This window comes from Pinus tabuliformis, chromosome X (assembly GCF_031772625.1).
Source record: "Pinus tabuliformis cultivar Carrire ecotype Pingquan chromosome X, CPIR1, whole genome shotgun sequence".
Classification (NCBI taxonomy): Eukaryota; Viridiplantae; Streptophyta; class Pinopsida; order Pinales; family Pinaceae; genus Pinus; species Pinus tabuliformis.
Genome location: NC_142308.1, coordinates 1,143,737,356 through 1,143,752,599, shown reverse-complemented (window position 1 = coordinate 1,143,752,599; position 15,244 = coordinate 1,143,737,356). Strand labels below are relative to the sequence as shown.

Genomic DNA, 15,244 nt, shown 5'->3' with positions numbered 1-15,244 from the left:
TATATAGCTTGGGTAGAAAGACATGGCGTATCATGCGGTTAGGTGGCCAACAGACTTGGTTTCCCGCTAGGCAAGTTGAGGCCACCTAACCAGTTTAATGTGGTTGTAACTTGCATATATATATTAATGAAAATGGAAGGATCTACCAAGCTTACAAAAAAAAAGTATACATGTTCCAAACAAGTTTTAGAGTTGAGAAAACAAAGCATTGACCTTTTTTAACTTAGATTTGTTTACAGCCACCCAGGGGTAGCCCAAGTGTTTGGGATTCCTGGTGATAATGTCGCCCGCCTCAGATTGAATGATGGACAACCTTGCTCACTATGGTTAGTCGGCTACATAACAGGCCAGGAGGTTTTTCTTGGCAACAATGCTATGTGATTCCTGGTGGCAGCAATGATTGTATGTTCTAGGTACCAATTCCCCCCTTGATAAATAAAAGAAAAAATTAAAAATACTTAGATATGTATACATTTGTTGATTTTTTATTGAGTACTTACCCAATGAGAGCTTTATTTTCAATTTGTGTATGCCCCAAAGAGTGTAAAGGTTTGAGCAAATAAATCATTGACTTTTTCTTACTTAGATTTTTTATGTTATTTTAACTCTGCAATTGAGGACACACTCATCGAGGGCTATAGTCCACAAGAAATTATTTTAACTGGAGATTAGAGAAAGATTTTAATTGGAGATTAGAGAAATAATGCAGTGCTTTCAAGTCCATCCAACAAAATATGGCAGGATGTTAGCAGTTGTGAAGACAAAAACATGTTTTCTTCCAAGGATGGGCACCGGGAATGTGACAATCTACAGAGAAGTCAGAAAACCAATCATACCACAATTTTAAGGGAATTAATTAGCCTATAGAATAGGAACATCCTTTGATTTGGGTTGGGGTCATAGGATGCATCCCAAAGAGCTTAAGAGATTGTCTTTTGCCTAGGTGAAGGATGGGCATCTCCTGAGCCACACAAGGGCAAGGGGCACATCCCCTTTCCGAGTTCATGTAGCCTATTGCAAGGGATGTAAACCCTGCCTATCGAGGTATCATTTACTCATTTCCTTCCTAATTAATAAGGAACTATCCCAAATCCTGTTAAAGATCAATAAATCTTTGTTCGAACATGAAACAGGAAATCCATTTAGCATGATATGGTACTGTCATTTTTTGACCATCCAAATAAATTGTTGTGCTTGCTTCATATGGTTCTAGTTCCTGTATCGAAAAACATATATTCTCAAACTGAACAATAGAACTCTGGAATGGTACCTTTGCCAATGAGACACATGCACCTCTTTGTCCATGTGTGATGTCTCATTAAGTTTGATAGTATTGATGTTAATATCATGAATACCAAAATTGAAAATTACACTTATAAAATTGAAAATTACTGGCGTAGGTTTCAACTTATAAGGAAATCATTCCAAATTTAGATTGACATTTGTATTTTCAAGGTTTTATTTGAATCTAATTTTAATTTTGATTCCGTTGTAATCCATAATTCAAAATAATATGCATTTTATTTTATTGTACAATTAATTGTAATCTGCAATCACTTTCCACTTCAAAAATAAACCATATTTATTCATAATATTTAAATTATCATTTTCAAAAAAAAATAAAATTCTAATAAGGGTAGAGTTATATGAAAAAAAATGGGCTTGGAGCATGCTCTAAAAATGTTTCTACTTTGCTAAGAGCTCGTCTTCCTCAAACGTAAGGAAACAGGTTAACGGCCCAAGACCCAGAGGCATCTCGCAGGCGGCAGGAATGAAAGCCTACCATGTTACGGACCACCAGCGGGTTATTCCAGGTGGTGTGGTTTTCCTTGAATAATGGTGATGAGTTAGCTTGCATTCGCAGAAAACAGGTTAACGGCCCAAGACCCAGAGGCATCTCGCAAGCGGCAGGAGTGAAAGCCTACCCTGTTACGGACAACCAATAGGGTATTCCAGGTGGTGTGGTTTTCCTTGAATAATGGTGATGAGTTAGCCTGCATTCGCGGATAACAACCAGAGATGGTTGTCCTCACTGCTGGTTTGAATCACTGAGTTATGATAGATTTTCCCACCTTTCCAAAAAAAACATCATTTTAAAACACAGTTATCATGTGGCTTTTTCAATCCAAAGCAAAAACATTCATTCATGACATTGTAAATTTTGAAAAATGTCAGATTGTGAAACCAAAAGATAGCATTATGTATAAGTCAATGAAAGCAAAAAGCATTCATTTATAATACCCAAAATTTTGATCACAATTGTCAAAAAAATGTATGATTTTGAAACCAAAAGTTATTGTTAGGTATAAGTAAATTTTACAACTCTAAATTAAACCTCGAAACACAAAGTTTATTCTGTAAAATTTGTGATATATTAAATATCTAAGCGCAGAGTACCACAATGCATTCATAATGTGCCCGAAATTTAGATCACAATTCTTGAAAAAATTTCATCGCTAGTTGATCTTGCAACAATTGGATTATGGCTTTCTATTACCTCTTCCATTGTAGACAATTGTTCCTTCATTGCCCCTATCCAATTCTCATGTAACATTGCCCTTTGTGCCACTAGTTATTCCTACATAAACTGGATTGTTTGTCACTACCTTTCTATCTCATGTTCCATTATAGACAATCACACGAGGAAATAGGTGTAAGAGTAATCTCCAAGTAGTGGACGAGGAAATAATTGATTCAAATAGTCCAAAAAAAGTAGGTGTAAGAGTAATCTCCAAGTAGTGGACAAGGAAATAACTAGTTCCAAGAATCCAAAGATAGACAAGTTACATTGATTAAGTAATTCAACAAGAGGAATACCTCAATAAATACAGTGATACTTCAACACCCACGAAAGAGCACAAATACCGAGATCAAGCAAAAGTCAATGCATGGAAACATTGTAGAGGACACATACATACGAAAGTGTAGGAAACACATCCACTATGAAACGACCATTTGTTGAAAAAGAAATAGTTCATCCCATAAACCAACAACCTCTATAAACCAATATTATACCATCTTTTTGAATAGCATGCATCCTAATAACAATGAAGTATGCATTGTCTGAAAAGAGAGCATCTCAGGTCAATACAAAAAGAAAAGCCTTTCTATCAGTCATTAAAAGGCCACCAACATGTTCACCCACCTTCAATATTAGAGAGATGAATTCGACATGGACCACTTGAGCCATTTATTATAGACTGTGGATTTTGTAGTTAATCAAGTTGAGACACATTCAGGAACAAAATTGGCTTACTTTGAATACAACATATGCTTCCATTGGCATATTACAACTTCCAGACTTTGCAATTGCTATCATTTATACAAATGACCTTTGTGAAATTCAAGGGGCAGGTTTGAAATCACAAGAATGTATTCATCATTTTGGATTCATAGTCCAAGAACAATGGAATAAATCAATGAAAATCTATTTGTAGATACAAGCACACATATGATCCATGCAACACTTTGTTTGCATTGATAGAGTTAATCAACTTCTTGGGATCTTCTTACAACTGGTTATCTCACAAGACTACGAGTGCAATTAAAAAATGAAAGGGTCATTTACATTGTGATGCCCATTTGCCCTGGAGGTGTCCCTACCTATGTAGTTATGCATGAAATGCTTTTTTGTAAGCTACAAGGACGAGTCTAATCCTCACTTCCTATTTAGGCTTCCTACCAACCTAAACCTTCTACCTTTCTAATAAGGGTTCTACTCCTTTCTGAGTATTGAACCCACCTTTTCCATTTAAAAGCTAGGAACATTAATAACACCAGAAAACACGCCTCTAAATAAATAGGATATCTTATATATCTTAGAATAGGCACAAAGTGGTCCCCTTTAGGGGTACTTGAGAAAATACTATTAGGAATAAAATACATTGAAGTTGTCTAAAACCCAGCCATGAAATGTATATAATTTTGTTATAATTGATTTTCAAGTGGAAAAACTCACAACTCTTTCAACTAAAACTTCAAATTCCATAAATTCTATACATAATTCTTAAAGAATTATCAATCACCTATACCTTTTGTGTTACATCGAAACCTTTTGTGTTACATCGAAATGGAAAAGAGCTTAGCAAAAGGTTTAGAGTTTAAAATAATCAAACCCATTGTCAATAAAAGAGGACCATTTTAATAATCCTTTGTGTTCATAGCCAAAAGGCATTAATGTTTAAGAAATAACCTATTTCAGAAAGGCCTCACATTAATGATATGGCCTCGATGCAATAAGAGGAGCAATTCCTCTTGTTGTCTTTATAACAAATGTAACATAGTCATTATAATGTATTGTGTAGAGAGTGCTCTAGTAACGTGTGATGCTCTGGTAATCTCTCATATGCATATTAATAGAAATCATCTATGAGCCCCACCATAGTTCTAAAACAAGAGTTGCCATTGCAAGTCATATATTGGACTATCAACTTCAAAAATCTTCCAATGTGAAATTCAAAAAGAACCTCTTAATTGCATATCAATACAAATCACCCATGAGCATTGTCCAGTGATTCTACTCATCATCCGCGAGCACTGTCTAATGATTCTACTCTAATTTGAAAGGACAGTAACCAAAGGCAATAAAGAGAAATAACCATAATAGTGCATACTAAAGTAATCTATATGATACACATGCCAGAAACCCCTCGAACAAGCATTGACAAAAAGAATTGGGAAGCCAACAAACAAAACAAGCACAATCAGTTTACAATAACCATAAATAGTGCATATTAAAATAATATATATGATACACATGCCAAGAACCCCTCGAGCCAAGAACCCCTCGAACAAGCATTGACAAAAAGAATTGGGACGTAGCCAAAAAACAAACAAAAGCACAATCGGTTTTATACATGAGCCTGATTTTACAAACTGCTCGACAATATATATTACAACAAACTACATCACAGTTTTTTGGGGTTGACCACATATCATACTCTAACTACAAGGAATTGCAGGAACAACGCTTCAAATTAAAAACAAATCGTATGATTCATACTCTACAACCCTCTAAAACAATCATCAATAAAATGAACTCAACAAAAAGAACTTGGACACAGTCCGCAGCCAAAATTCAAGTATAAGCTCCAACAAACTACATGATAGTTTTGTATTTTTGACATAATAAATGTGTTTGCATAACACCAAAGCAAACATTGATGGTTTCATCTTTTTTTTGCATTGTTCTATCCATTGTGTGCACTCGCTCATTTGCAATCCCTTCCCTACATTAAAACAACTATCTTTTTCTAGTTCTCCAATTCCTATTAGCATCTATCTTATCTATCTTCACAAAAAAAATCCTGACAAAAAATACTCGTAACAATAGCACAACTCAACTCTCAACATTCTAGGAACTTGCATGGATATTTTGTTTTCATGAAAAAATAAGAAGCCCCTTCACCTTTCCATCCCTTAAGGTTATGAATAATATACCTATGAAATGGAAATAAATGTCAATTAAATATGAGTTGAAAGAATTGATTCATGATCATGCAAATTTAGTTTTTTCCTTCCATATATCCAAAAGAATTTCATGAGTAATAGAAAATATGTTAAACCCTATGAACATTTCATCAATTGAGATTTTTTGCCTAACCGTATAGAAGCATCCCCTTCACCTTTCCATCCCTTAAGGTTATGAATAATATACCTATGAAATGGAAATAAATGTCAATTAAATATGAGTTGAAAGAATTGATTCATGATCATGCAAATTTAGTTTTTTCCTTCCATATATCCAAAAGAATTTCATGAGTAATAGAAAATATGTTAAACCCTATGAACATTTCATCAATTGAGATTTTTTTCCTAACCGTATAGAAGTGTCTACTATAGGGTGACTGAGCACAAGAACATTATATCTATTTGGTGTGTGCCAAGAACATTATATCCATTTGATGTGAGCCACAAAACAAAGGACAAGGGTGACTGCGCACAAGCACATTATATCCATTTGGTGTGTGCCACGAGACAAAGTTAGGTATGCTATAAAGCAGGGCATAACAAGTGGAGAAGAGAAAACAATGGATAATAAAACAAAATATCCCACAACAAACATGTAGATGGTATCAAAGCTTCCAAAGCTTCTAGTTGAACGCTTTTAAATTTCACTAGTTGAATGCTAAGCATATTCTAACAACAATGACCTTATCCGATTGCTTCCCAGCGAAACAACAACAAAAATCTGCCAGTTTACAATAAGATATCCACTCATGAATTCTCTCCATGTAATTAAAGCGGCTAGAATCCATATTATTAAAGCAGCTGGAATTCATGAATTCCCATGTACTTAGTTACAAACGCTATTAAGCTAAGCATAATTAAGTTTTCTCAATTGAATCACTTCTACCTGAGCTGCAATTAATGTCAACCCAAAAATGCTGATTCAGTTTATAAATATGATATTCCCCTGGGTCTGACAAAGCTTCCGCATAAACCAGGTTTGTCTGAATGCACATGAACACAAGAAAAACAACTCATGTGGTACATAGAAGGCTTTAAAAATACACTAAGAAACCCTCGGAAAGAACATTCATGAAATATGCTCCAATGAGACTTTCAATTTTTACACGACCTAGAAAAAAAATATAGTGACCAGGACTGCACCTACATACTCATTTACATATGATTTACAGTTGCTTAACCTCCATCTACAGTGCTGAACAATATTTGATGAAAATTACAATCTTGATAGAATGCCTCAAAAACTGGAACACAAGTGAGGCATTTCACTGCCAAGACGCGCTACCATTATTCATGGTATTCTTGTAAATAAATAGTCGGTAGACACAAAGTAGTACAGTGTACTTCAAATTGTTCTTATGTCCCCATTGAACTACCTTGAGGGTGGTTCCAAACCTTGGTTACTTAATGTTGGATTTGATCAGAAAGTTCCATTATATGGGGGAGGTCCAACACCCCGTTTCCCTTCTGACTCTTAAGGCTCAATAACATGAACTCCATCTGTCATTCCAAGAGCAAATTGATTCGGTTCGGATGGATTGATGCAACGACTAGAGGATAGGCGTTACTGCTGCATAAATAACAAAACAACAAATTAAATCATAATATGCCTTTTCAAAAGCCAAATCTGAAAAATACAGGTGTCAACCTTGATAGAATGAAAAAGCCCATTTACCTGTCCATTATCGATGGTAAATATGCAGAAGGTGCAATGCGACAGTGAGGCCTCGAGCTTTCTGCATCAAACACTCCCACTGCACCATCACACACTTCCACAGCACCATCACAGAAGCTCGCATAAACTAGGACGCTGTCACATAAGTATATGGCATTTGAAATAGGAGCAGAGAGGGAATCATGAAGAGACCACTGCAATGCAACCATGTAACAAGGTTATCCAATCAGATACAGAAGGTAAGTAACATTATATGACTATATGTTTGAATTCAAGACTGCTTACAAGTACTTACATAGCGCAAGCGGTTCAACTTGGAAGCATCATATATAGCAAGCTGGCACTCAGCACAAGAAGTGAATTTGATCATTATGAAACTGATGATCTTCCTGGCTGTACTGGTACAACTTTTGACTTTTGCTTGTCCCACCCATCCATGCCCCAGAGTGATAACTGCCGAAAGACGTGGTTGTGAGTACAGGAACATTTCTACTCGGTAGATTTGTGTAAACTTTAAAGTGAACGTCACAGAGTCAAACTATATTTAATAATAAAAGACACCATATACCTATACCTGGGCATCCGCTCTAGAAGATACCAACACATTCAAAACAAGTGAAAAAGCCAGGCCTATGATTTTCTTTTGGTAACCCCTTGAGCTTTGTTTTCACCTGTAAAAGGTCATTTTTGGTAAAAGGGCACAATGAAGAAAATGATAAGAACTTAAATTTCCGAGATACATTCACAGGCAGCAACTCATCAACTTGAACATTCCATACATTGTATATTTGAATTGATGAATCCTCCATGCCAATTGCAAAGATGTTATTTGTTCTAAGGGTGGAAAGCCAGAAAATTGGCTGCAGGTGGCACGAAAGTTGTCATGACCTGCAATGAATTACTAATTAGCATGCCATGAAACCAGTGATTCAGATAAATTGGGAGCCTTTGAATTCTTAGCATATAGTGGGTAACATTACACAGAATCTTCTAGAGTGATCCTGAACTATAGCTTCCTCCTTGGAAAAGGAGGCGTTGGAAAAGACCAACTCTAACACCACATAATTTGAAAGTTGAAAAGCACAACAGTTATATTCACAGGTGAGACATTAGAGAATAAACCCCTAAGCAGACAAGCAAAACTGAAATTATATATATCATCGGAAACATTAAAATGAGACTGGTCTTTAGGTAGAAGGTTCTCTTACCTTAAATGTCATCATATTGAATAAGGAGACCTTGCCACCGGAAGTAGACATCACATAGGAATCATTCTTAGACAAAGCTATACAAGCAGCGGCTTCTTCTGGATTTGTATCACCAATGTCATTATTCATAACAATCCCACTAGCTGGCTGCCACATCTGTGGTGGAATACTCGCTGTAGACTGTGGAATAAAATACTAACTCTTAGTTCCTCGTCAATCATTACTACATAAAATAGAGCTGCAAATTATATATCCAAAAGTATAACAAACAAATAAATAAATAAAACAAGCTAAAATAAAAAGAAAGCAAACAACTACTAAAGAACCCCACCTTTCCAGATGGATTCCAGTCACTCCGCTGCCATTTCCATAGCTTATGGAGAGCATTGGATGCCAGTGCTAAAACAGCAAGTCCGGAATTGGTGTATATCAGTTTTACTACCTGCAAAATTTAGCACATTACTTGTTTGGATCAATATCGACAGAATTTGTAGCAGATAAAATTGTATTGTATGTCAACCTTTAGTGTTTTCTATATTAGAAGGATGATTGCATACCTTGTTTGCATGCATTGTGTCAGGCAACCTGAGAGACCTACACTGACCCAAATTAGTGATCTTCAACTTCCAGTTCTTCCTCTTGTCTGTAACCTCATCTAGAAGCCTTTGGTTTAACATCTGGTGTCCAACTGCTGTCTATGCTACTTTGCACACATGTTGTCTTGAGTGTCAGATAATTGTAAGAATCCACTGATCATATCATCCTATTCCTATAAAAAATATGCCAAAATAATGGCTAATAGAGCATTTGAAAGGGAAAAACAAAATCCTATGCTATATGGAAACTTGAAAGCAAAAATATATGTAATCTGGAGTGAAAGTTTAGACACTGATAAGATATATGTGACAAACTAAACTGAATATGGCTGGACAAATATTGTAGACTCTAAAGAAATAATTCTAGGAGAAAGCTCTTACAAAATTGGTCATTGACACTGCAGGTGGAAGTCACTCTGAATGTTCTATAGCACCGGGAAGGGAACCAGGAGCAGCGACTGCAGGAGGCATGATGTTCGCAATTGAAGTCTGCATATTAAAAATTAATTATCAGTGCATGTACATAGTAAATGTTCATGGAAGCAATTTATCTTTGTTGTCATTGTCTCTGGTGGCCACCCTCGTTCCCTCAAAGGATCTACTCTCCAGCATGTGAATTAAGGGAAGTCCCTCTGCATTGGCTAAGATCTTTTTGCTATGTCATTAGTTGTGACTGCCAACAGGGAACCATCTTTACTGGAACGAAGAGGAGAACTAGCCTGAAACTTTTTGGAAAATAACACAAGATTACATAGTTTTAAAATTCGGCCGATTCGAAACGGAAACAGCCGAGTTGATCCGTTTCATTGCCCAGAAATGTGACTCGGTGGAGGAAACGGTCCAGTAGGCCGAGTCAGCCATGACTCGGCCGAGTCATTCAATGACTCAGCCGAGTCATGGCTGACTCGGCCAACTCGGCCGTTTCTGTATTGACTCGGCCGAGTCATAACCAGAGGCCTGTAACCCCATCAAAACATCGATTTGACATTTTTTTAATGAAATTTTGAAGTGTTTTCTGATTGGTTTGAACTCCAATGTGTTTTATGAATTAGTTAAATGTTATTTGGGGTCCATTTCCCCCTCCCAAACCCTATTTAACACACTCAAATACTCTCTACTATTGATATGCTATTCAAATTTCATGGTAATGTTCATTTTCATGGTAATGGTAAAAGCAACATTCTCCTTAATCTTCATTTTCATCCTTTTACTTAAATTTTTAACATTACCATGAAATGACTCAGGATGTTCGAGAGTGGTTTCGGCCTCATTGGATTTCATATGGAGAAAGTAGAATTTTAGATTTCATTCAAAATCCAGCAAACTTATCAGTTTTTCAGGGTTTCAGGATTGGAGGATTGCAATGTTTCCATTGAATTTTGTCATGTATTAGGGTATGGAACTCGTATTTAATCAAGAGCACCAATCCCTCTATGTACCTTGATGTTAGTGACATTGGTTGTCGAACTCCTCTGGGATTCGCTCCCAAACCAGGAGCTTCTGAAAATGTCGCTCCCGCTCCCGTTTTTGCTCTCGCTCCCCACTTTCGCTCCTGCTCCCAACTTCCAAGTAACACTGAGCCAGATGATGTTGGCAACTCTAGCAGTAGCCAGTAGTACTGGTCACAGACTTTTGTTGTAAAGGCCATTTATAGCCTCCTTGGTTATGTGTTTTTGTTTTGATCTCTATATCATCATCGTGTATGTATTGGACAATGCATTGGGTGCCATTTTGATATAATGGATATATTCATGAGTCTACTTTGATCATATGTTGTCTTCTATCTATATTCTAATGCTGTGTGTTTGGAAACATGAATGAAAATCTTTAAAATTATGTGTTTTTATAAAAAATAAACATTTAATGTATTTTTTACAATGACCGAGTCATTGAAATCGAGCCGGCCGAGTCGATACCGAGTCGGAGTCAGAGTCGGAGTCGACCCTCGACCGAGTCGGAGTCGGAGTCAGAGTTTTAAAACATTGGATTATACATTGAGATGTGATCAAGAAAAACATTTTTTTCTCAAAATCATTATATCTCAAACTCTAAAACTAAGCCATCCTCGTCTTCAAAAATAACTTATTACCGAACTACCCTCAACATCAATTGTTGTCAGGATCTTGGTGTTATCCATGTCCCAGAACTTTATTTGAAATTCATCATCAGCTGCCAAGAACGTATTCCTGGTTGTATCAAATTGCACAACACCTAAGGAACACTTCCTAAAACCAGAATATGCCCACTTGATAGTTCCCTTTCATTCCACTCAACCAGGTACGAATCACCATCTTTACTTGTTTTACAGGAGAACAGCCTAATAACAAATGCAAATAATTAAGAAAGGGCGTTGTCTTGACATAGTACATATAGAAAATTGAAGAAAGTAAAACTCAGATCCACATGAAGACGCTTTATAAACTAAACACCATTCCAAGTTTAACATTTTACCTTGTTCCATCAGCACTGCAAGCCATTGTAGTGCACCAGAGGTCAGGAGCATTATAGTCCACCCAAGATCCCACAAGATCATTCAACCAGGCTTTGATCTTTCCAACAATAGCCGTAGAAAAAATAAACTGCATACAAACAAAGAGTCATAATCCATCTATCTTTAGTGCAATTAAGTATTTCTCATATGGGAAAAAATTCACAGGAAACCAAGCATCAAACAAAAATAAAATATGCAATGTAAAACTTCAAAACAACTAGAATTTAATACTACTCAACTGCAATGCACATAAATTTTTCAGGCTTCGAGGAACAAAGTAGCTGAATATTTTCTTTCTGGTGAGGACAAACAGAATAGACAGGTGCTTCATGACCTTCACATGTGTACTGCTACTGCATCCCACACCTACAAGCACACAATTCTTTTTCATATACAGAGAAAGTAAACGACAACTATTGAAATGAATCTTGACATGTAATTATGCATAGCTGGGAAGTAGAGGGTGTGAAAAAGCAATATCATTTACACCACTAACATGTGTGTCAATCTGTGTAAATTATATCAAAGCTAATAAATTATATTTTCATCACAAACTTAATTTTACAGACCTACAAGCGTGTACAGGTTGGTCTTTAAGCATGTAACCAAACCTCTAGATGTTGTCTCAAATCACCGGCCACGGTATAAGAATATATGTAAATGATATGCTTGGAAAACGCAACTCCTATAACACAATGCAGGCACGTCAGTATCCGAATAGAGGGAATATCACACCATTGTATTGGTGCACAACCAACCAAAAGGAGACCAGAGACGTGTAGATGGCATTATTACAAATCACTCACCTTGTTGTATAGACGAGGAAATGATATCAAAACATCTTATTAAAAAAGACAGATTAATTTACCAAGGACTGCCCCATCTGGGCTCCAAATACAACGATTCACTGACACAGCTGGATCTTTCACAAGAGCAGCCTATTAAAACATAAAAAAACATGTATAAGAGTTTACCTAAGGCCTGTGCTAATGATCAAATCCAGTAAAGAACTCTAAAATCTTTTCAAGATCAATTCATAGATGTACAATTTCCACAATTTAAATTACAGAACTAATTTAGGAAAAAAGCATCTACAAGCATTGGAATCAAACCAACCAAAATTTCCCAAACCTTAAAGGTCCTGTAAGCTTTTCAAGATCAATTCATAGATGTACAATTTCCACAATTTAAATTACTTAACTACTTCAGGAAAAAATCATCTACCAGCATTGGAATCGAATGGACCGAAATTTCCCAAATCTTAAAGGTCCTGTAAGCTAATCTTTCTCGAGATGCCACTGCCCAAATTGCAAAGTCACCAACTTTTGTTCCAACTGATCGATAAAGCCAGCAAATCTGAATCACTAGCCTGTGTGAACATACTTATAAAGATAAAAGGTACAATTTCCAGATTGACTTTAGGAATTTATTTGAATGAAAAATTGTATTGAATGGAATTTGAAATCACCTAGCAGAATTGTTTGTTGCAAAGGATGGAAATCTATACTCGTAACATTTGAACCCTGATTGAGAATTCTTGCCACAGTCTTTGGCAGGTCATCTTGTGAGTACATATTAAGAGGATGAGTTGGGCCTGGGTAGGTCACCTACAATTAGAAAGTAAGCAATCATAGTTTGTAGAAAAGCAATGCCCCGTAGAAGAGCTAACAAATCCTACTCAAAACCGATCACATACAACAGTCAATGGACCTGGTAGAAAAGCCAAGAAACTTGAAACAACAAAAAGTAAAAGAGTATTTAGCATTAAGTTGTGACTCAATTAAGAGAAATGAACACATGGACTGCAGACAGATAATTTCAATCCATCATATAATCAAATATCAATCTTAATTAATGCTCTGTATGTACCTCCTTGGACTGACCACCCTGGCTGCGCTTCATGAGGTGTTCAGAATCAGCAGATTGATAGTCTACAAGAGTAGCATTTGAGGGTGGAGTCCTAGGGCGTATTAGAAAAGCAGTTGATGCCATTCACAGAATGAGAAGTCAAAAAGGCTCTATTTGGAAAACTTGTGTTATAGAAAAATATATATATATATATATATTTCTGACAATATATGAACAGAGAGGGCCAACTAAATCATCCCACTTCAAAGGACACTGGTCCAGCAAAGTGTGGAGCACCAGGATTAGGATTTGTCACCCATCCCGAAAGACTGCCAGAAGAGGCACCAGTAGGCTGGAAAGGCTGAAATAGAAGACGCAATATGCAATATGATAGATAGAAGATGCCGACAAAACATCCTAAACTGACTCAATAAAGTATTGCTAAGAATTGTCAACTTATCACCCTTCTAATCATCAAATGATAAAGGTCATATGTAGCCTCTCTCTACAAAGTCATGTAGCTGATCTTTCTGATTGTAAGTTGCAACAGAGTAGATCAAGTTGTGGCATTTTTCATGTTGGTATTTATACTATATTGTGCAATGTGAAGCCAAGTCTTTTTGTTAGGATGCAGCTCTTGTGAAGGTAATATTGTGCATGTCATCAATTTGGATAGGTTGTGAGGTAAACGATGTAGTCTAGGAATAAATAGCATATATTGCAGGAGAAACAATTTCGTTGTTGCATTTACTGTTCATTAGTTAGCACTACAAATACTCAGTGACATTTCCATGAAAACTTCTCTGTACCTATCCCAGCATCTATTGGAGGCAACTAAGACTTTCATGGAAAAAAATCCTATGGCCAAAAAACTAAACAACAAACCAATGATGGTGAAAGCATGGAAGGACATCCCAAAATACATCTCATGGAAAATATGGTCGGGAATCATGCCCTCTTTCAAAATAAAGCACCCAAACCCAAGATAGTGGCGGACCAGGAAAGAGCTCTTCTAAATGAGAAAATACTATGGTACTTGCTTGTGGACAAAGTTACAAATAACAAAAAAAAGTCGGGAATTTAGAAATCATAAAGTCACAAGTGAGAAGATAATTGATTGGTTTTGCAAAGTGTTTTGGAAATAAGCCTATAAGTGACAAGTGAGAAGATAAATGATTGGGTTTGCAAAGTGTTTTAAAAATAAGGCTATTTAGGAAACTGTATTTATCACATTTAAGTCTACAGCTACAAAGAAAAACGATTATTAACAGAAAACTATGTTCAAAGAAGCAAATGCTTATGGATAATGTTATATGCTGCCAGTAATCTTTATTCTTTTCTGTAAACGCATTCTGATAAAGATCTAGCTCTATAAAGAATTTGTAAGACAACAATCAAAATCGCATCGTTGAAAGTAGTTAAAAAGGCAATGACAATAAAATGGAAAACACAAACTATCGAAAATTTGATAACACCCTTGAAATGAGTTAAAAAGATGACAAATAATAAAATGAAAAACACAAAATGTTGGAAAATTTAGATGGAGTATTTAATAATTGTGAGTAGATGCAGTGTTTTTCTAATTGTGAGTAGATGCAGTTTTTTTTCAAAGGTAGATGGAAATGGAAATAGCTAAAAAAAAATGGTTACAAAACCAACTCAAGCAATGTTGGAGAGCAGGATTTCAATTCAGACCCATTAAAATATCCATAAAATCACTCAGTAGAATGCACATCAACCTCATAAAACCAGTGAAAAGTCAACCACATAAAACCAGTGAACAGTCAAAAATAACTCTTGGAACTCAAAGGTGAGAGTTTGAGACCAACTAAAAGCCAGGCATCAGACTTGCTACTACCAAGTCCAAGTTGAACTTAGTGGCAACAAAAGTTTTCACTCAAAACTATGAGCACTAATTTCATGTGAGAAATTTAAACTTGAAGCAAAAACAGACAGC

The 15,244-nt window shown here is 36.1% G+C and overlaps 1 pseudogene across 1 annotated transcript; it reads right to left on the bottom strand.

Annotated features, from left to right (window-relative positions):
• Positions 1-6,193: 6,193 nt before the first annotated feature.
• On the bottom strand, positions 6,194-13,431 carry LOC149143911 (protein TOPLESS-RELATED PROTEIN 2-like; annotated as a pseudogene). The gene is made up of 18 exons (XR_016265120.1): positions 13,309-13,431; positions 12,908-13,046; positions 12,664-12,773; positions 12,308-12,377; positions 12,051-12,124; positions 11,729-11,947; positions 11,400-11,535; positions 11,038-11,265; positions 9,486-9,667; positions 9,330-9,437; positions 8,910-9,072; positions 8,684-8,794; positions 8,353-8,532; positions 7,901-8,032; positions 7,719-7,815; positions 7,440-7,597; positions 7,145-7,338; positions 6,194-7,039 (listed from the first exon to the last, which is right to left on the bottom strand). The product of XR_016265120.1 is annotated as a protein TOPLESS-RELATED PROTEIN 2-like (transcript).
• Between the last annotated feature and the right edge of the window lie 1,813 nt (positions 13,432-15,244).